Source organism: Macaca thibetana, chromosome 8 (genome assembly GCF_024542745.1).
Source record: "Macaca thibetana thibetana isolate TM-01 chromosome 8, ASM2454274v1, whole genome shotgun sequence".
NCBI lineage: Eukaryota > Metazoa > Chordata > Mammalia > Primates > Cercopithecidae > Macaca > Macaca thibetana.
In genome coordinates this window covers 3776630-3797519 of record NC_065585.1, presented here as the reverse complement: position 1 = coordinate 3797519, position 20890 = coordinate 3776630, and the positions used below count along the sequence as shown (strand labels likewise).

The 20890-nt window shown below is 61.3% G+C and overlaps 1 protein-coding gene across 3 annotated transcripts in view; it reads left to right on the top strand.

Moving 5' to 3' along the window:
* Nucleotides 1-20890, top strand: part of PTP4A3 (protein tyrosine phosphatase 4A3) — a 44355-nt gene that overhangs the window by 7717 nt on the left and 15748 nt on the right. The window contains exon 1 of one of the 3 annotated variants that reach the window (XM_050802395.1): nucleotides 13357-13608. The exons of 1 other annotated variant lie outside the window; for it this stretch is intronic. The gene's annotated coding sequence lies outside the window, so the exon portion shown is untranslated. Of the gene's footprint in view, nucleotides 1-13356; nucleotides 13609-15928; nucleotides 16024-20890 lie in introns of those variants that run through there. One more of the 3 variants, XM_050802393.1, reaches the window with a different exon arrangement.

Genomic DNA, 20890 nt, shown 5'->3' with positions numbered 1-20890 from the left:
AGTGCAATGGCACGATCTCAGCTCACTGCAACCTCTGCCTCCCAGGCACAAGCGATTCTCCTGACTTAGCCTCCTGAGTAGCTGGGACCACAGGCATGTACCACTATGCCCAGCTATTTTTTGCAGAGATGGCATTTCACCGTGTTGGCTGGGCTGGTCTCCTGGACTCAAGGGATCCTCCTGCCTCGGCCTCCCAAAGTGCCGGGATTACAGTGTGAGCCACTGCGCCTGGCCCACTCTGTGCCCGGCCCGCCTCTGCGCCTGGCCTGCCGCTGCGCCCGGCCCACCTCTGTGCCCAGCCCAAACGTGGTTATTGTTTTAGTCACACATTTGGTCATGTTCATTATGAAAATTCAAACGGCCCGGTGAACACGTGGCTGCAGTCGCTCTGGCCTTCTGCTTCATTTCACAAGAACCAGGCCGGCCTCGGGTGCTGTTCTGCGGTGTCACTTGAAATTTCCCTGGGTGTTGACTGGGGTCCTCTCCCGATGGCACCCTTGGACCCTGGTCTCTGGGTCTGGCCAGATGCTTATTAACCAGCCATCCCCCCACCCCCATGATGGGCTCTCCTAAGTAAGGCCGTGGACAGCCAGGATGTGCATCTCGGCACCGGGGTGAGTCTTTCTTGGCCCACTGGCAGAACCCTGGCTCAGACGGGAGGGTGGTTGGTGCCCGGCTGTGTGTCCTGCCACCCGCTTCGTCCCTATCCTGGCTGCTGTGTAGTTCCCGCCCCTCCATACCTCTTGGGGGCTGCCCGGGCCCACACTGGCCCTGTGGGGATGACAGTAGGCAGAGAGGGGCGGTCGTGACCCCAAAGAGATCCCATGGATGAGTAGGACTTACAGACCTAGAGACGGCAGTTCCCTAGAGATTGATAGACTTGGAGATGGCAGTTCCCTTCCTGGAGCGTGTGTCCCCAAGACTTAGAAGTCATGGTGGGGCAGGAAGCAGTTAGTCAGGGTGGGCTTTTGGGAGGAGATGGCATCACGGTGCAGAGGGAGTCGTGCACGAGGCACCAGGAAGGGGCAAGCCGGGTGAGGACAGGCTCCTCCTGGGCACCCAGGACCTGATGGAACAGCATCACTCTGAATGGCACCGTTGCGAGCCTCTTCTGGGCCGGCAGCCGGAGCTCACCCAGGGCACATCCTTAAACCTCAGGGTCCCCTGGTGGCAGCTGCCATGGCTGCCCTGTTTCCCAGGGAGGGAAGCTGGTGTCTGAGGCTGGCACTCTGCTAGGTGACACAGTTGGGGAGTGGCAGTGCTGGGACGGAAGACAGACGAGCTGGCACCTGCACACCTGCACATCGTGGTGTTGTGGCCTCCAGCCAGCCAGCTCGTCTGCTCCTTTGCAGATGAGGCCAGAGACAGGAGCCTCTGGTGTGGAGGGGAGGGCACTGGGTTTGATGGGCTCAGGGGTCTCACGGCTGGCCTTGGGGTAACTTGCCTGCCTGTGCTTCAGTGTCCCCCTCTGTAAACAGGGTGTCACATCCCCCCCGGCCATGTCGGAGGCTCCAAGAGGGCAGCAGGTCCATGTCAGCAGATGCTCTGCTGATGGATACTGCTGGCCGGCCCCTGCTCCCACCCTCCCCTCCTTTGGTGGCGTCCCTGGGCCGGGCTGTTCCCACGGCTGCCCAGCCACAGGAAGCCATCTGGAGGCCTTGTTTACCCCTCCCCCAGCCTCCCTGGCAGGAAGTCACCGGAAGGGCCGTCCCGAGGGGCCCCGGGCCTGTGAGGACAGCCATCGGCTCAGAGGTCTGTGCCGTGGAGTCCCAGGAAAGCATGCGGGGGCAGGGAGCTCAGAGAACAGCAGGTGGAGCGGGGCGCTGGGGCACGTGGGCCGGAGCGTGGACCAAACCATTCACCGAGCTCATCCATCTGTCCATCCACACAGTCACCTACCCATTCCCCGCTGTGGCCACAGCAGGGCCCAGTCCCATGAAGTTCACAGTCTCGGGGCACAGACAAGGCCACTCCAGCTTCAGCCCAGGGTGGCCTGCGTGATGTCAGGGCCATTCCTCCAGCTCCCGGGATCCCACACCTCTCCTGATATCACACAAGCCACCCTGGGTTGGGGCTGGAGGAGGAGACCTGGGCAGCACCTGAGGTGTCCAGGAGAAGGGAGATGGGGAGAGGGGTGCCGGCAGAGGGTGCAGCCTCTGGGAACATTGGAGGCCGCCCTGGGTGACGGGTCTGAGGCTGCAAGGTGTGGGTGAGGCGGGTGAAGGGAGAGGTGGGCAGGTGCAGCTGGCGGGAGCTGAGGGCATGAATGGGACCAGTCGGGGTGCTTGTGGCCCTGCAGAACCCCTCTCTCCACCACCTCCTTCCGTCCTCTGGTGCCCTGCTCAGGGCTCCCCCAGGTCACCCTGTAGGTCTGGACCCTCCTGGAGCAGGCTCAGGGGCCTGGGCTTCCACTCCACAGGATGGGTCCAGCTGCCCTGGCATTTGTGGCAACCCCAGTGCCCACTGACAGGCCTGAATGTAGCAGGCTGGGTCCAGGGCCTTTCCCATAGACACTGCCAGCAGGGCCTGCCTGGCCACAGGGGGATCTGTGACCTCTGTGGGGCCTTGCGCCCTGTGTTCTTGGCGGCCTCGCGCCTGTCCTGGCCTCCTGCCTTCAGGATTCGGGTGGGGTGGGGCGGGCAGCCCTGCCCCCGCCCACATGGGGAGGCTGGGGAATGGCCCTTCCGCCTCTGGCTACCCCTCTTCCCCTCCCCCATACCTCCTGCTCCCCTCTTTCCTCACTTTCCCTCCACCCCTCCCCGCTTCTGCTTCCCCTTTCCCATCCCTTTAGAAGGTGTCTACACAGGATCTTCTAGGGTGAGCCCTCCCTGAGAGTGTGTTGGGTTTTTGGGCCTGGCGGGCGTCCCCAGCCTCCCCTGAAGAGGAAGTGAGCGTGAGAACCTGGGCTTTGGCGGATCCAGGTGCCTGCAGGCAGCCCCGGGGCTTGTTTGTTGGGGGCCTGGCCAGCGGCCGGTCCAGAGTAGGAATAGATGTCTCAGGAGGGTCCCTGGCTGGTCCCAAGCACCTCCTGTGTGCACCAGGGCCACTGTTCTTCCATCCAGCCTCCCAGCAGCCCTGGGGTGTGGTGCCCCTGATTCGGAGGGAGTGATAGGACTTAGGGTTAGCCACCTCCCCAGGTCAGACAGGCAGAGCCGGGCCAACCCCAGGATGAGCCCCGTCAGCCTCTCCATCCTGACTCGTTACGAGACAGTAAGTGAAAGAGGGCATGCAACCAGCACGCAGCCCCAGAGGAAAGGCTGCAGTGGCCTCGCGCAGGGCCGAGGAGGCTGGGCACCGTGTGTGCAGTGGCACTGCCCTCCCTGGTGTTGCCGATGCTGCTGAGAAGGGAGAATGTTGTGGGATGTTGGGGGAAGCTCTGGTCTGAGAGTCCCGGGCCTCGCCGGGCCCAGGCTGGCCACAGGGCACCCCAGACTTTTTTCCTGGGTACGGTGTACAGTGAGTCCTCATGTCACGTCATCCATAAGTTCTTGGAAGCTGCGACTTTAAGCAAAGTGATGCCAGTTGTAAGTGAAAATTGGTTTAAGGAAACTAGTATTACCATAAGTTGATAGATATAGGTAAGAGTTAAGTTCCTGCCAGGTACTTCTGGTTACAAAAACATCACCAAGCTTCAAATGAAGACCCCAAACACTTCTAATATTAAACACTGAAGTAAATGTGAGCTACACATAATGTAAGAAAAGTGAATTAAACAGGGAAGAGAATTGCTTCCCCAGCTTTCCGCGGGTCAGTGAGTGACAGCGGAACACACGTCTGCACGGTGACCGTAGTCGGGAGTGCCTCCTGCCACCACACACTTCAAAATCAAACAGTCACAAACGTGGTGGCTTCCTGTATTGCCATGCATTCGTCTGACTGTGTCTATTTGATGAATTTTTATTTTGCAATAATTTTTATTCATTTATTCATTCATTTTTCCAACCCACTTTCCAGTTCAGGGTCATGAGTGGCCGAGCCTGTCCCAGCAGCTCTGGGCACGAGGTGGGACCCGACCCTGCTCAGAACACCGTCCCCTTGCGGGGAACACTCACATGCACAACCACACCCACTCAGCCAGGGCCATGGCGACACGCCTGTTCACCTGATGTGCGCCGCGTTGGGGTATGGGGGAGCTGGAGGACGGGGAGAAAACCCACACAGACCTGGGGAGCTCGTGCACATGCCACGCAATGGCCCTGAATGGGAAGCGATTTTTTTTCTCATCATCATCATCACGAAACCACGTTGAAAGCAACAGTGTTATTTGAGGAGCGGCTGTACTTGATGGATGGTGCAGGACAAGGTGGGCCATCTTCGGGGCCTCTGTGCCTCTCCCCCTTTCGGGGGTTCGGGTAGAAACTGGGTCAAGGATAGGGGATTCTCATGGGGTTGGAGGGTCCACTGGGGCAGGGCCCCCCAGCAGCTGAGGGCCTCTCTCCCCCTGTCCTGGGGTCCTGGGGTCTCTGGCCGCCATGAGTCCAGCTCCTGATTGCTCTGCCAAGTTTGCTGTCATGCCAGGAACTGAACCTTTCTCCTCGTGAGCTCCCTTGGACCCACAGTATAGCCATGGTATTCAGTAGGTACCCAGTAAGTGTGGGCTGGTGAATGGGCCTCCAGGGAGGTGGGATTTGGATGGACAGAATGGACAGGTCCTCGGGAGGTGATACCGAGTCAGCAGAGGCTTGGAGGCAGAGCATCTCTGCAGAGGCAGGGGCTCCATCCTCAAGGATCCCCTGAGGGCCTCCAGGAGGAGGCAGCCATGGGGCGAGCGCAGAAGTAGGGCACGGAGCAGCGCCTGGCACTCAGGAAGTATCACCAACTGGCAGCACTCATTGGGCACTGACTGTCTACATTGCCAGGAGTGTTCAAGAAGTAATTTAAACTGCCAGAAATCCTCATCCCACAGCGTTAACCGGCACCTGCTTTGGGCCTGACCCTGTGTCTGATCCTGGGGACCTGGCATGGGTCAGTCAACACTCCCGGTCTGCTGCCCACAGTTCATGACAGGGACAGACAAGTCACGAACAGGGCTGCAGGGGCTGCCCCAGGAATAAGCAGGACCTCTCTGGCACTGTTTAGGGCCCTGGCCCCCTGGTGAGGGAGCAGCGAGGCAATGGGGACCCAGGTCCCTTGGGCCTTGCATGCCTGGCTCCTTGTCCTGTGGGCCCCATGTAGAAGTGGCCCCCAGTTCTTTCTGGGTGCTTGGCATGTCGTGTCTTCCTTGGGGGCTCCCCAAGCAATTTTGGCTAGACACTCAGCAGACGATCCTTCCTCCAGGCCCTCCAACCTCCGGGTCCCTGAGGTCGGAGTTAGTTTTCCCCAAGACCACCCGAACAGTGACTTTGGGTCCATCCACAGATGCCCTGGTCACTGTGTTGCTGGGAGTGCTTGGGTGAGAAGGAATGGCTGCTGGCGGGTGTTCCTTTCTCCGTCCTCAGCATCCTCATCCCTCACTGGGGATGCTTGTCTCTGCCTTCCTCCCACTCACAGGACAGTCGAATGTGTTCACACACCCACTGAGCCAGCACCTGCTGTGTACGGGGCTCACAGAACCAGGGAGCCGAGATTGGGGCTGTGGCCGGGCTCTTGTCTTGTGCGGGGAGAGAGGCGGACGAGTTTGCCAGTAGGGGGACAGATGACCCCTACCGTGGGTGGGGGACGGAGGACAGGTCTCGGTGGCTAGCAGGAGGAACAGGAGGATGCTGAACCTGAGATCTGAGTGATAAGAAGGGGCCAGCACCAGACAACGTGGGGACAGAGCATGCTCCTGGCCACCGGCACAGCCAGTGCAAGGGGTCGGAGGCAGGACTGTGCTTGGCAAGTTGCAGGAACAGCTGGGAGGCAGGTGAGGCTGCAGCAGATGAGGAGGGGGTAGTGGTAGGAGGTCAGAGGGCAGGGAGCAGGTCGTGTGGGGCCTTTAGGGCGATAAGGACTTTTGGCTTTCCTGAGTGATGTGGGCGCCATTGGAGGCTTTGAGCAGAGGGGGCTATGATCTGACTTAGGTCAAGGACAGTGGTGGGGGCAGCAGTGGGGATACTCAGGATGCCAGTGGGTATCCCAGATTCTTGGTGACCCTCGGTGGCCCCTCTGGGCGGTGGCTTTAGGTATCTGGGCTCAGGTGTCACCGTTTCACTTGTCAGCCACCCATGGCCGCTTTCCTGCCCCGTCTGGGGATTTTGGGGACTTTCCACTTCTTCACCTTGCACTTGGTTCCGTGACGTGCCTGGACTGGGGATTGTGGAGGCCTGTCCATGCCCTGAAGCACTTCTGAGAAGCCGGGGAACAGTTCCCTGGGGTGTCCCCTGGGAAGTCCTGCCCTCCTCTCTCGCTGCCACCCAGAGCCCACCCTTTCCGGAGAGCAGTTCCCTGGGGTGTACCCCTGGGAAGTCCTGCCCTCCTCTCTCGCTGCCACCCAGAGCCCGCCCTTTCCGGAGAGCAGTTCCCTGGGGTGTACCCCTGGGAAGTTCTGCCCTCCTCTCTCCGCTGCCTGCCCTCCTGCCTCTGGCCCTTGCTCAAGCCGCACCCCCGTCTGGATGCGGCTTCTTCCACTCTGCTCTGTTGGATCAATTAGGCCAACTCTGGGGATGTGCGTCCCCAGTGTTTGTGATCAAATGGGGCCCAGACTCATTGACATCCTGCGTGAACTACAGTTTTGGTAGAGGTGCAAGTGGATTCTTTGTGGCAGAGAAGATGGCGAGTGGTGACGGCTGTGTTGCCTGCACGCCACCGACAGCCCACCTCTTCTTTCCATCTTAATCCATCTTGCCAGCTCTCAAGGGCTGTAGGCACTTCGCCCTGAATCCTCCTCTGAGCCGGCTTTGCCTCCTGCCGTTCCCACTGAGCGAATTAAATAAGTCTTTGCCCTGTGCCCTGTGTGCAAGGTCATGCAGGTTATGCTTTGAACTTCCAAAAATGCTCAGAAATCTTTCTTGTCCTCTAAGGCCCGTCTCTGATGCCACCTTCACCTTCTGGGTTCTCTCTCAGGCCCTTGGGGGGTACCCTTTGCCCTCTCTGTCGGGGATCCTGGAGGGTCCCTCCCCAACTCCCCTGGCCACTGGGACCTCCCTCCCACCCTGACCTGCCCAGCATCCTCCCTCAGCAGCCTGGCACAGCCCGGACAGACCCTGGAAGGTGTGGATTCTGCCTACCTGCCTTGTGTCCCCACGGTCTACATGCTGGCCTGGACTCCCAGGCCTCCCCACCCCCAGTCCCTCTCCTGCCCCCTCCATTCCTTCACACATGCGGACACAAAGCTGGGACTCCCACAAGGGTGCATCTGGTAGGACCTCAACCTCCTGTACGTGATGGGGTCTTGGGAGAACAGAAGTTGTGGGGTGACGGTTAAGGTGTAGCTCTCCCTTCAACCTTGCACAGTCCCCTGGCTCGGTCCCTGAGAATAAAATTCAGACAGACCTGGAAATGACCCAAATGTCTGTCAGCTGAGGAACGGACAAACGAAATGTGGCAGGCCCATATGGTAGAACGAGCTTGTCCAGCCCGCAGCGTGGCCCAGGACGGCTTTGAATGCAGCCCGACACACATTTGTAAACTTTTTTTTTTTTTTTTTTGAGATGGAGTCTCCCTCTGTTGCCCAGGATGGAGTGCAGTGGTGGGATCTTGGCTCACTGCAACCTCCGCCTCCTGGGTTTAAGTGATTCTCCTGCCTCAGCCTCCCGAGTAGATGGGATTACAGGCGCCCACCACCATGCCCTGCTAATTTTTGTATTTTTAGTAGACATGGGGTTTTGCCATGTTGGCCAGGCTGGTTTCAAACTCCTGACCTCAAGTGATCCACCTGCCTCAGCCTCCCAAAGTGCTAAGATTACAGGCGTGAGCCACTGTGCCCGGCCAAATTCATAAACTTACTTAAAACATTATGAGGGTTTTCTTTTTTTTTTGGTTATCAGCCATCATTAGTGTTAGTGTATTTTATGTGTGGTCCTAGACAGTTCTCCCAGTGTGGCCCAGGCCCAGGGAAGCCAAAAGATTGCACACTCCTGCAGTAGAATATAAGCAGCCAACAAGTGGAGCGGGCACAGACCCAGGCTGCACTGTGGCCGAGCCTTTAGAACGCCAGGAGAAGCAAAAGGAACGAGGCACAGAAGGCCACGTGGTGAGGCCATTCATAAAAAATGTCCCAAACAGGCAAGTCCACAGAGACAGAAAGCAGACTGGTGGTTGCCAGGGGCTGGGGGAGGAGGGCGGAGTGACTGCTGGTGGGAGGGGTGATGGAAATGTTCTGGAATTAGGGGTGTTGATTACACAGCACTGTGAATATATTAAAAACACTGAAGGGTACACTTTAAGATGGTTAAAATGGCTGGGCCTGGTGGCTCACGCCTGTAATCCCAGCACTTTGGGAGCCCAAGGCGGGTGGATCACCTGAGGTCAGGAGTTTGGTACCAGCCTGGCCAACATAGCAAAACCCCATCTCTACTGAAAATACAAAAATTAGCTGGGTGTGATGGTAGGCGTCTGTAATCCCTGCTACTTGGGAGCCTGAGGTAGGAGAGTTGCTTGAACCCGGGGGCGGAGGTTGCAGTGAGCCGAGATCGTACCACAGCACTCCAGCCTGGGTAACAGAGCGAGACTCCGTCTAAAAAAAAAAAAAAAACAAAGACTAAAATGGTGGATTTCATGCGTTATGAATTTTATCTCAAAAAATAAATTAGGATAGCACCCCCGCCTACACAGGCTCTGTCCTGAGCAGCTCTCAGAAGTCTGTAAAATAGGGTTAAAGTGTCCTTGCCCTGCCCCGGGTTCCCAGTGCCATGGGGACGTCACCGGCTACTGGAGAACAGAGGGATGCTGGCACCCATCCAGGGCTCAGGGCAGGGCAGGAGCTTGGTGGGTGGTACAGACTAGACTGAGAAGGCCCTTCCCCGGCCTTCACAGAGTGCCTTGCCACTGGGGAATTGAGTGAAGGCACAGACAAGGTTGTGAGGTACCCACGCTGCTGTGCAGCGTCACCACGCCCCGATGTGGATAACCTGTTTTCTTTGCTCATCTGGGTGGACTGGTGGGGCATTTGATTCTGGAGGGTGGGGTTCCAGTCTGCATGGTTCCTTGGGGATTCCCAGCCCCAACATGAAGGCAGTGTGACCTGAGCGTCTCCCAGTCCCCAAGGTGCTGACCCACGGCTGCCTTCCCAAGTCCTCCCTGGGCCCTGCTGGGGGAGGCCTGGGAGCTGCCAGCATCTAGCAGGCCCATGTGAATGGCCTGGCTGCAGCACTGCCAGACAGGGCAAAGTTCCTGGCCCGGGGCTGTCTCTGAGTTCTGGAGCTGGCGGGGTAGGGACCAGCTCCTGTGAGCTCCCTCCACCCCCAGATCCACCCTTCAGGTCCAGGGCTATTTGGTGGCAGTTCCTGGTGGGGCAGGGGGATGGGAGGGATGGGAGCCTCCATCCGTGGACCTGGCGCCTCGTCTGCCTGCAGGTCTGGTGATTGTGGCCTGACCTGCCCACCCCTTCTGGGCACCACGGCAATGCCCAGAGCCCCCAAGGGGCTGTGCAGGAGGGCATAAGATGGCACAGGGCTCTGCGTAGCCACTAGGCTGGCAGGATGCATTCTGAGCTGAGGTCCTTTGGAAAGCGCCTGTAGGTTTCTGGCTTCTCCCTGGGGTGCTCCCCACCTGCCTGCTGAGTCTTCAGATGCCTGGGAGAGCAGGTCTCCCTTAGGTCTGCTGGTTCTGATGGTTCCCCTCCTTCTCTCCTGGGAGCTGGGCAGGTGCTCAAAGCGGGCAGTGTAGGCTGCTCAGCGTGCCCAGCTCCCAGGTTGCACCATGTGACCCAGGCCCCCTCCTGCCCCGCCTGGGCTGGTGAAGGGCCGTGGCTGGGTGCCCAGCGGTGCCTGCTAATGGGGAGCCCCCTCCCTGGGGCAGTGCCTGCCTGCCACCCACCTGGGCTGGGCATCCAGTCTGGCCTTGGCTGTTGTCATGGCAGCCAATGCCTGCAGCCGGGAGCTAAACTTGCTACCCTCAAGCCACCGTCACCACGGCTGTGATGAACATGGGGACATACAGGCTGGGTCGGGGAGGTGACCAGGCCTGGTTCTGCCCAGGCCCTGCTGCGGATGGTCACCATGGTCACAGCCCACATGGCCCGCCTGCCATCCCCTCATGCCATGGCCTGGGTTGTCTGAAGTTCCATGTCACGGATGAGGCCCCAGGATCACAGAACCGCCCACAGCCACACACATGGGCAGGAGTCGGGAGGCCCCGGCCCTCGGGCTCCCAGCCAGACTAGGGGAATGGGGCTGGCCCAATCTGGTGTTGCCAAGGTGGGGTTCTGTGAGGTGCCATTGTTGCTAGTGCCTGGTTTCAAAAACATTCCAGAAATGCCCTGCTGGCCACCCGCCTGGCTCTGAGGTCCCCACCTCTATGGAGAAACAGGGGCTTTAAGAAGCCCTGCGGGGAAGAAGCCCCATCTGCCCAGGTTCCCCTGAGGGTTGTCAGGTGCCTGCTGGGAACTGTCCTCCAAGTGGTGGTCTTCTTGGGGCGCTTGGTGTCCTCACAGCCCCTGTGGGTAGCTGGCACAGTGCCAGTGTTCCAGGGACTCAGGCGAGGCCTCTTGGAAAGGGTAATGTCCCTCTGATCCCAGGAGAACACCAAGGGCAGGTCCACGAAGGACAGCCTTCCAGTGAACCCATCCCACAGATGAGCACACTGAGGCACAGAGGACAGCCTTCCAGTGAACCCATCCCACAGATGAGCACACTGAGGCACAGAGGACAGCCTTCCAGTGAACCCATCCCACAGATGAGCACACAGCAGAGAGGTTGAGGGATGAGCCCATCACACAGCTCACAATGGGGAGCCAGGAGGGGAACCAGGTCACACTCCCAAGCTGGCAGCCCTGTGTGAGGACAGTGGCCACGGACTGAGCAATGGCCAGGCCTCCGGGATTTAAAGGAGCTGACCCCTTCCCTGGACCCCAGAGAACCTACCTGCCTTGGCTTTGAGCTGAGGCTCTACCTGGGGGGTCACCGGCTGAGTCTCGCACCCTGTCTGAGCCTCAGGTTCCCCATTTGTCACATGGGGAAGGCCAACACCCAGGGTAGATGGAGCCCGGGCCAGTGCTGGCAGCACTGGTGGTGTGGGTTTGCCAGGCGTGGGGCGCCTCTGTGTGCATGGGGTGGACCTGTGTGTGCCCTGCGGCCTCCCTGCCACAAATCACCCTCCTCCTGTATGCCAGGGTCACAGAAGCTGAAGACAGTGGCCAAGCCACGCTTTTTGTGCCCCCCACTTGATTGTTTCAGGCACTGGGTCTGGTTTGGTTCTTTGTCTACCCAAGTGCCCAGCACAGGGCTTGGCATGTGGTGGTGGCCTCTAAAAGCCAGTGTGTGACTATGAAACTAATCCACTCATAGCACTGCACATGCCTTTTGGGAGGGAGATGGCTCAGAGAGGAAAGGCCATCGCACCCGTTCCCCCAGCAGGATCTAGGAACCATGGGGAGCCTGCGGGCCCCTCCAGCCCCTCCACCGTGTGTCCTGGGGGTAGCCCCATCCCGCTGGGCCTCGGTGGCGCCATGTGCACTGGCTCTGGGGGTGCCAGGCTGCATCTCACCATCGGGCCAGCCCAGAAATAGCTGTGACCTTCCGCAGCCAGCTTGGCAGTGCTGGGGGCCGAGAGGCCTACGTGCGCGCTGGCTGAGTCCCCTCACCGTGCGGGGCTGGCTATTTTGGACGTGGCCTCCCGAGGCCAGGTCAGAGCTCTTTCCCGCGGCTCCTCAGGCCCCTCTGACGTGCATCCACTAGAGCCTTGGCCAGTGGCCCTGGCCAGCTCCATGATCTCAAACCCCCTCCTGCCCCCCTGACCCCACAGGCCCTGGGTGGCACAGAGGAGGGAATCCCAGGGACTGAGCACAGGGTGACCGCGCCTGCTGGGACGGTGACATGGAGTGTAGGGCTTGGCTGTTTTAAGAAAATGCAGAGAAAGTGCCCACCTTGGGTGGGCCCTGAATCCCGTCTCAGCCTCTCAGAGCTCTTGCTGACTGCACAGCCTGAGCCTCAGTTTACTCATCCATAAAAGGGGGTGATGGGCGCCTTCCAGGACTGATCTGAGGACAGACGTGGACGTTGCCTGTGCTGAGGGCACTGTCCAAGGCCACTACACAGAGGGGTTCTTGGGCTTTCTCTGCCTTTCACGGGACTGGACACTGGGTTCAGGGAGGGGTGCTGTGGGGTGTATGGGGGTGGTGCGCTGGGCAGTGGCTGCGGCTGGGCGCCTCCTCTTCTGTGATACAGCAGAGGTGTACATGACTGCTGCCCTGCCCAGGGCGTCTGGGTATGGTGGAAATGGCCCCAAGGTCCAGCCACCCTCCGGGACCACCAGCTTCCTGGACACCCTGCTGACAGGGTCCCACTGTGGAGGAACAGGTCGGCCCAGCTCCCCACTTCCCAAGTGAGCACGGGTGGCTGGGTGGGCATGGGGGATGGGCTCCCCTGCTGGAGGGCAGAACTCCCCTTCCCGTGAGGTGCTGGGTGGGGTGTGATCCTGCTCCTGGGTTTGGGGACAGGCATGCCAGGAACAGCAGGCAGGGGCTGCCTGCCTGCCTAGTGCTGATTGCATGCTCATGGCCCTCAGGGCCCTGTCCCCTGGATGGTCCAGGGGTCCCAAGGGGGAGCCATGGCCTCTTCTCCATGGAGACGGCCCGTGGGCCCAAGGCCTGGCTCCATCCAGGCAGGCACATGGAATTCAGTCAAACTCTGGATCCTTTCTGCAGAGCAGGCTTAGCTTGAGCCCTCCCACAGCAAGCGCACCCGCTGCCCACCCTGCCCTCTTGGCCTCTGGGACAACCCTGTGGGCACTGCCAGGGGCAGTTCCTGTGTGTTCTCACCTGGTGATGGGTTCATGATTCCCATGCTGTGCGGGTGACTAACAAGGTCTGGGAGCTTGGGAGAGGGGCCCAGAGGCACACAGCATGCAAGGGAGGGTTGTGGAGTTCCCAGGGGGCACTTGGGTGGAGGCTCAGCCAGGCCCAGTGGGCTCAGGGCTGGCCTCATGCCCTTCCCCCACTGCGGACCACTTTGGGGCCTCTGGCTGATGCTGGTGGGTGAGGACCTTCCTGGGCAGCCTCCTCCGGCCAGCAGAAGGGACCATCAGGCCATGCGGACCCTTGGAGAGCTTGGGGGTCGGTTCCTGTCCTGGAGTCAGCTGTGTCTGCTGAGGGTCCACTGGTGTGTGGCACAGGAGGGGTAGGGGCTGTGCCCTGGTGTGCCAGGGAGGCCCTGAGCTCTCCGGGAGGCCAGATCAGGGGCCTCCTCTGGGCCTGCTGGGGGCCTCTGCATTCTTGGCAGGGGCTCAGGGACTGGGGCGGGGAGAGGCTCCCTCTCAGAGGCCATGAGCTCCAAATGAAACGCCATGCCCTCTGGGACACCAAGCCCACTTCTGGGTACTGGCCTTTAGGGGCCTTGGATGTGGGTGGCACAGCACGGGCTAAATGGTGCCCAGGAGGAAGGCAGCAGGACCGTGGGCATGCAGGCCTAATGCCAGGGCCAGGGCAGGCTTCATGCCTGCTTCCTCCTGTCTAGAATCCTGGAGCCGCACAATTTCTGACCCAACACCCTGTACTCCAGTGACTGACTCAACAGAAGCTGCTGCCGGCAGGTGTGTTATAACAGAGCTCTGGGGTGGGAGGCTGGGGGCAGGGAGGGTTAGGGCCGACAACACAGCTCCCACCTGCCCAGGGCCAGGTGCGGCCGCGTGTGCGCGTGAGTGTGTGAGTGGGGCACCTGAGCTGGGTGTGGCCTGGAAACCTGCATGTTACGGAGGCCATGGTTTTGGAAACACTCAGGAGTCCAGCTGCGTCTGTTCCAAGATGGGTCAGGGTTGCTGCAGGGAGGGCAGTGACTGGTCCACAGCTGGTGTGGCTGTGCCATCCTCCTTCCTGTGCCATGCTCCTTCTAGCCTGGACAGAGGCCTTCCAGGCAAGATGAAAGATGGGGTGTGGACAGGAGGACATGGAGGATTCAGGGCTCATGGTGTCCCTGGAGGCTCTGGTGGGCACCGTAGGGCTGGACTGCTGCAGGGCAATGGGGTCCCCATCTTCCCAGCACAGGCATCTGATCTGGTCATCTGCTTCTGGGGCACGTGTGTGTGTGCGTGTGAGCACACATCTCTGTGTATGCAGGTGTGTGCTTGCCAGAGCTCCCCACTGGGCAGTTTCTACACTGGGTTCTCAGGCATCCTGGGAGGTGAGGCATGAGCACTGAACTGGGAGTCCTGTCTGAGCCACTGACTTGGCCTGCCATTGTGAAGCTGTCCTGTCCAATCGCTGGACATTAGGCCACTTGTGTACAATGATCCCTGAGGTTTGTATCCTACCCTGGGGAAATCAAAAGGGGCCGAGTGTGACCCTGGGGTCTGGGGGCCCAGCCTGGTGGGTGACTCCAGGTAGACCTGGCTTCTGGGACTGTAGTGGGGGATGGTGGCTGCGGCAGGGGAGGTTCACTCACCGGGAGGCTGGAAGAGGTGGCTTGGTAGGGAGAGAGAAGGGCAGCCAGACAGAGGGCGCGTGGGAGCAGCAGCCTGGTGGCAGGTGTGAGTCTCCGCACTCTGTCTTGAGGAGCAGGAGAGGTTTGAGTGGGCGGCTGAGGACAGTGCGGGCACAGAGCTTGGGAAGAGCCCTAGGCTGGGGCGTAGTGACTGTTGGGCAGTCCCAGACTGGCACAGGTGGATGGGGTGCCTAGGCAGGGGTGGTGAGTTATGGGGCAGCTGTCTGGGTGGCTGGGGGGAGCAGGGATAAGTGTGGACTTCTTAGTGGCCGTTCTCTGCCCCAGGAGGTAGCGTGCTGGAGGCTGGGCTGGGCTGAGAGACGCCCCCTCATCCTTTCCAGGGTGAGGTAGGAGGGCTCCACCCCCTCCTGATCTCACCAGGCCTGGGGCAGCATCCTGATGGGGGAGGGGCAGGTGACCCTGGCCCTGGACTGCAGGAACAGCCCCTCCTCCCCTAGTGAAGTTCCCACTTCCTGCGGAAGGAACTATGTTAGAACTTGTGTGTGGGGGGTGGGGGTTGGGTGTGGGTGGTGGGGGGCCTGGGTGGGGACCACTAAGTCGCCTCCCCTGTCTGCCTGCACTTCCTCCTGGAGGAAATGGGGACAACAGGATGAAGTGAGGGCCTGCTGAGCCCAGGCCTGCCACCTGGGAGGGAAGAGGCCCAGGGGGCTGAGCAGCCGAGGCGGGCTGCAGGGTCCGGGCCCTTCTGTGTGGGCAGGTGGGCGTGCTGGGGATGCAGTGAGGCTCCCTCCAGCGCAGGAAGGAGCAGGCCCTGGGACCCTCTTCCCAGCCTACTGCAGGAAGTGAGGAGACAGGCCGGAGCCACGGACAGCCCCCAGTCTTTCCCCACCCCAGTTGCAGGGCCTGGGTCTCCGTGCGCCATCCTCCTCCCGCCCCCTCCCGCTGTTACAGGGCCCTAGGGACCGCCCTGTGCCCCGTGGCTCGCCACGGTACCCGCCTCAGCCCTGGGACCCTGCGGCCCCGGTCCCAATTCGAGGCCCCAGCCGAAGCGATCCGGGGTCCGCCCACATGACTCCGGGTGGGCCCTTTTGACGTACGCGGTGGGCAGAGGGCGGGGGGCAGGGGGCGGGGCGGGGCGGGGGTGGTGGGATGCAGGGGGCGGGGCGAGGGGAGATAGGCGGCAGGGGGCGGGGGGGTGGAGGGTAGGGGGCGGGGGGTAGGGGGCGTGGCGGGGAGAGGGGTAGGGGGCGTGGCGGGGAGAGGGGTAGGGGGCGTGGCGGGGAGAGGGGTAGGGGGCGTGGCGGGGAGGGGGGGGGGGGGGCGGGGAGAGGGGGGGGGGGGGGGGGAGAGGGGGGGGGGGCGGGGAGAGGGGGGTAGGGGGGGCGGGGAGGGGGGGGGCTAGGGGGCCGCGGGGGGGCAGAGGGTTGGGGAGGGGAGTGGAAGGCGTGGGGAGTGGGGCGGGTAGGGCAGGGGAGGGGGGCGCGGGGGCGGAGAGGGCAGGCGCAGGCGGGGATAAAGCCCGCGGCGCGGCTGAGCTGACTCGGAGCGCGGAGGACCGGCCTGCCGGGTGAGTGTCTGCGCCGGCCTTGGCGGGCCCGGAACGTGGGACAGACCAGGGAGAGCGGCCCGCGAGGGAGGGGGCCCTGCCTTCCGCGCACGCGCGCCGCTGGGCTTGAGCGTGCAGTCGGTCGGGTGGGCGAGGGCGCCGCCCTGGTGGCGAAAGCGCCTCCTCCAGAGCCCCCCTGAATGGCGCCGGGACCCCGCTCTCCCCAGACCACACGTGGCGATGTGCGGAGGCCGGCTCTTTGAGCTGTGTCCCTAGATCGCTGACCTCTGGCCTCGACTCCCAGCTGCACCATCCGGAGGCAGGGGTGGGGGTCCAGCGGGTGGGGGTCAACCTGATTCTTCTGCGGAGGAGAAAGCTCCCGATCCCCTCTGCTCATGGCCTGTCTTAATAGCTGAGGGTCATCACTCTGTGGCCGCATGGTTTGTCCCTTATCACTCTGTCACTAAAGGAGGTCCTGTGAGCGGTCACTCCAGGACGGCAGGGTGGACCAGGGCTGCCTGGGTCACCCCAGTCACACAGGTGCCCTTGGAGGTGCCGTGGGACCGGAACCAGGCTGGCCACGCGGCCCCGTGGTCGGCATGGCCATTAGAGCAGATGCAACTCTCGCCCGCACCGGAGTGTGGGCCAACTTCACCTCTTCATCCTCACAGCAGCCGGCGAGGCTGCTCCACCCCGCTGTGCAGTGCGCGGTCAGCGGGGGTTCAGAGCCGCAGACGCTCCCCATCTAATAAGCAGAGAAGACTCAAGACCTTCTGACCCCGACAGTCATCAGGCTCTGTCAAAAATCAGGTTCCCACCATGTGGCAAACGTCACGATTATTGTTAACAAATGGCAGCTGAGGTGGTCATCAGCTCTTATCTTGGGTTTTAATCATCCCTGTGAGGTCTAAAGTCTCAGTGGCTTTCTGGGTTGGTTGGCCAGTCCCTGGCTGAGTTGGGGATCTGAGAAGCTGGCCTGGGGTGCAGTGGCTGAGTCCAGGCGTGAGTCTCCTGCCATCTGCTCGGCTGCTCTGCAGGCTGCTCGTGCGTCGTCAGCCTCCCCTGGGCTCTGAACAGATGAGGCTCTCAGGATTTGCTGGGGTGGAAGAGAAGGAGCCCTGGGCTTAGCACTGGCAAACCTGGTTTCCAGAGGCTCTGCCCCGTCCAGCCGGCCTCTGTGTCAAATGGGGCTCATAAGGCTTGGGTCTCTGGTGGGGGTGACATCACGCATGGGGGCGGGGATGATGGAACATGGGGCATGAAAGGGCTCTGAGATGCCAGTGGGAACAGACTTGACGTGTGCTGGCTCGTGAGGCTCAGTGGAGTCTGATACATTCCCCACCTTGGGAGCCCATACCACCCTCTGGGAGAATCTCACCCTGCCTGAAGGCCACCTCCTCAGAGAGGCCTCCGTGATTGCCCCGCCTCTGTCAGCAATCACAGGAGGGACGGGACTCAATGGTTCTGTGGGTCGAATGCCACTTCCTGTTGCCATGATCCTTTGCCTGGTTAGTGTGTGTCCCCGCCCCCACTGACCACCCAACCAGTGCCCTCTGAGGGTAGGTGATGGGGTTTGCTCACCCCTGACCCCCACCCAGCACCTACCATGGGGCCTGGAGCCCAGAGCGTGTTTGGCAGGTACCTGTATGAATGGAAACATGGTAGGGGAGACCCAGGCACTGAGGGCACCTGCAGGCTTCCTGGAGGAGGAGGGACTCTGGTCTGGTCTTGAGTATGAGGAGGTGTGTCCAGGGACATTCTGGGGAGAGAGAAGAGGGTACCTGGAGGTGTGACTCCTACAATCCCTCCCCCTCCTCACCTGTGAGGGAGGCAAGGGCAGAGGGGCCAGTGGGCCAGGCTGAGAAGCCGGAACTTGGTTTTGTAGGCCATAGGGCGCCATGGAAAGTATGTGAGAAGCAGCAGGGTGGGGACCACCATTGTGTCTCCAGTCCTGTGCCAGGCCTCGCTGTAGGGGGGTGGCTTGCCAGGTGGGTGGGCAGATGACGTGGGCTCTTGACCCGAAGTCTAGTCTGGGCTGGAGGTGGGCTGCACACTTACCAAACCTGAATCAAGCTGCCTTCAAGAGACACGGATGCGTGTACCTCCCTTGATACCTGCCCTGGTGAGGAGGCTGGGCTGGCTGATTGGGTGGGGGTGGGGGATGGGAGGGGTGGTAGACTAGAGACCCCAACCAGGTGGGGAGACCAGTGGGCCCCTGGTGCCTCAATGGTAGAAGCAGGGCTGGCCCAGTGGTGGCCCTCTGGGGGCAGATCTGTGCTCTCCCATTTGGTTCTCTGGTTGGGGTCCTGAGCTGCCTGGGGGTGTCAGGGACATTGACAAGGAGAAGGCATAATGACATGGGTGAGAGGCCCTGAGACCTGGGCCCACAGCGAGGTGGGGGTCAGGGAGGCAGCGGCCAGGGGCTCACTGTGGCCTCGGAGGACACCCAGGCCTGAGTGTCCCATTCTTGCCTGGACCCAGACCAAGACCAGAGGAGAAGGGGTGGCATCCTCTCTGGGGTTCGGGGATATAGGGGCCACACAGGCAGCACCAGGCACTGTTCTGAACACTTTTTGTGCCCCCATCCATTTATTTCCGATAACTCTGTGAGGGAGGGACGGTTGCTGTCCCTCTTGACAGGAGGAAGCCGAGGTGCAGGGAGTGGCTGTTACTAGGTAGTGAAGGTTCCCCTGAGGAGGTGGTGTTCCCAGCAGAGCATGACCCAGGCCAGGAGGTGGGGAGGGAGCTTGTGGGGGTGGGCTGGGAGGTGAGGTGGGCAGCCCTGTGGAGGCAGCTTGTGGAGGCCTCTGCTAGGCCGATGGCTGGGGACGATAGGGGGAGTGGAGGCCTGACAGCCCTGGGACCTGATCTGCCTGCCATGGCAGTGTCTCTGCTATGAGCCAGGCATCCTGTTTTCTAACCCTGTTTGTGACAGCCTGGGAACCTGAGGCACAGGTTGGCATGGGGTCTCTTTGAGGAACCAAGTGACTCGGCTCCAGGGAGGAAGTGACCCCCGACTCAGTAGAGATGCCAGCGTCTCAGACCCCTCCCTGGAAACCCACGATACTGTCATTACCTGGCCCACTCGCCCGGGGAGTCTGGGAGGCAGCTTGGCAGGGCAGGGGGTGGAGGGGTGACTGGGCAACCCCACCTGGGAGAGCAGGAGAAGGTGGGTGGGCTGTGTGCTGGTTCTGTCCATTTCTTTCCTGAATCTTCCAAGCTTAGCCCAGCACCTGGCCCTTGAAGGTGCTCAGTACATATTTGTCAAATTGGATGAATGAACGGATGAATGAGTGGATGAATGCCTGGTCTCCAGTCCTCGTTGGTGGGAGTCCTGTGGTCCAGGGTGGGGGTAGGGAAGGCTCAGAGGCACTGCTGAGCTTCAGGAGGGTGCAGAGCAGTGTAGAGAGCAAGACGCCCCTGCAGGGATGGGGAGGTGGGTGGTGGGCCTTGTGCGGGGCAGGTAGCCCAGGATGCAGGCCTTATGTGCCGGAGTGTGGCACCGTGTGGTGTCAACAGGTGGCCTGGCTGGCAGTGGCTGCTGGGATGCTTTCCAAGCGCTGACACCCCCATCCTTGCCCCCAGGAAGGGCAGGCGGGGGGCTGGGGTGCTGGGGGAATGACAAGGGCAGGGTGAGGGGAGCTGGGAGGGGGCCTGGCTGTGTCACACCCCCAGGCAGGGAAGATGCTCTACCTGCTCTGCTGCCAGGTGGGCTTCTAGGGTGGCAGAAGGGGTACCTGGAGGGTTTGCAAGGCCACATTTGGGGTCACAATTCCCTTGGCCGTGCCTCAGTTTCCTCATCTGAGCTGCTGCCAGGGGCCTCGTCTTCCAGCTGTCAGTGTCCACTGTCTCCTCGTCCCCTCAAGACCCCGGTGAGCCAGGGCTTGCCATACCTTTTACAGGTGGGGAACCAGGGCTCAGAGGGGAGAAACAGTCACAGACAGCACTGACCTTGACCCCAGGCCCTGTGAGCCCAGAGCCCAGTCCTGACCGCCGTGGTTTGGTGCCACCTTGTGAGTGGGGTCAGAACTCCTCCCTGTGACTGTCCCCCTCCTCTACGTCCTCCCCCTGCCACCTCTGCTCCCTTGCTCCTTTCCTCTGGCATCTCTGGTTCCATTAGGGGACGGTCCAGGCCCACAGGGGTGAGGCTGGCTGAGCTGAGTCCAGGTGTGGGGGGCTGGGGCTTGGCGCTGGGCTATGGGGGTAGGGTCTGAGTCCTGGATTGGGATTGGTCATTGCAGCAGGCCACAGGGTGGTACTAAGCACCTCCTGGGGTCAGGTTTCTACCCATCACTGGGTGGTTCTCCTGGTGCCATTGGAGCTTGGGAGGCTCCAGGTGGGCCTGGCAGGGCCTGAGTGGCCACAGATTTGGGAGGCTCCTGGTGCCTGGCGTGCATCACCTGCTGCCTGCCTGATGCTGGGTGCCTGGGGCCCAGTGGCAGCCTGAGTGGAGCCCCATGGCCTCGCCCATGCTCTCGCCAGGTGCCCACCTACCTGCCTGCCTGTGGAAGCAGTGGTTACAGCCCCCAGGTCTGTGGTGGACTTTGGCCTGCCTGGGCACTGCTGGTGGCTGGCGGCATGTGAGCAGCTTCAGGAGGAGCAGGGCAGGCGTCTTGGGTTGGCGAGTTAGCGCCATGCCCCAGAAGGCACTGTTAAAGCTGTGTGCGGCCCAGAGGAGCAGTGGCTGAGCACAGGGGTGTGTCCTTGGAGCCCACACTCATCTGTAGATGCCCAGTGGGTAGAACCTGAGCCGGTGCCCAACAGCTCTGCTTCCAGGCGGCAGCCAGGCACCCATGACTGGCTTGGAGCTGACACCATCTCGGAAGGTGGCTTTCCTCTCTGGCAGTGTCTCTATTTGTAAAGGTGGCCATGGGCCCCAGAGGGCTAG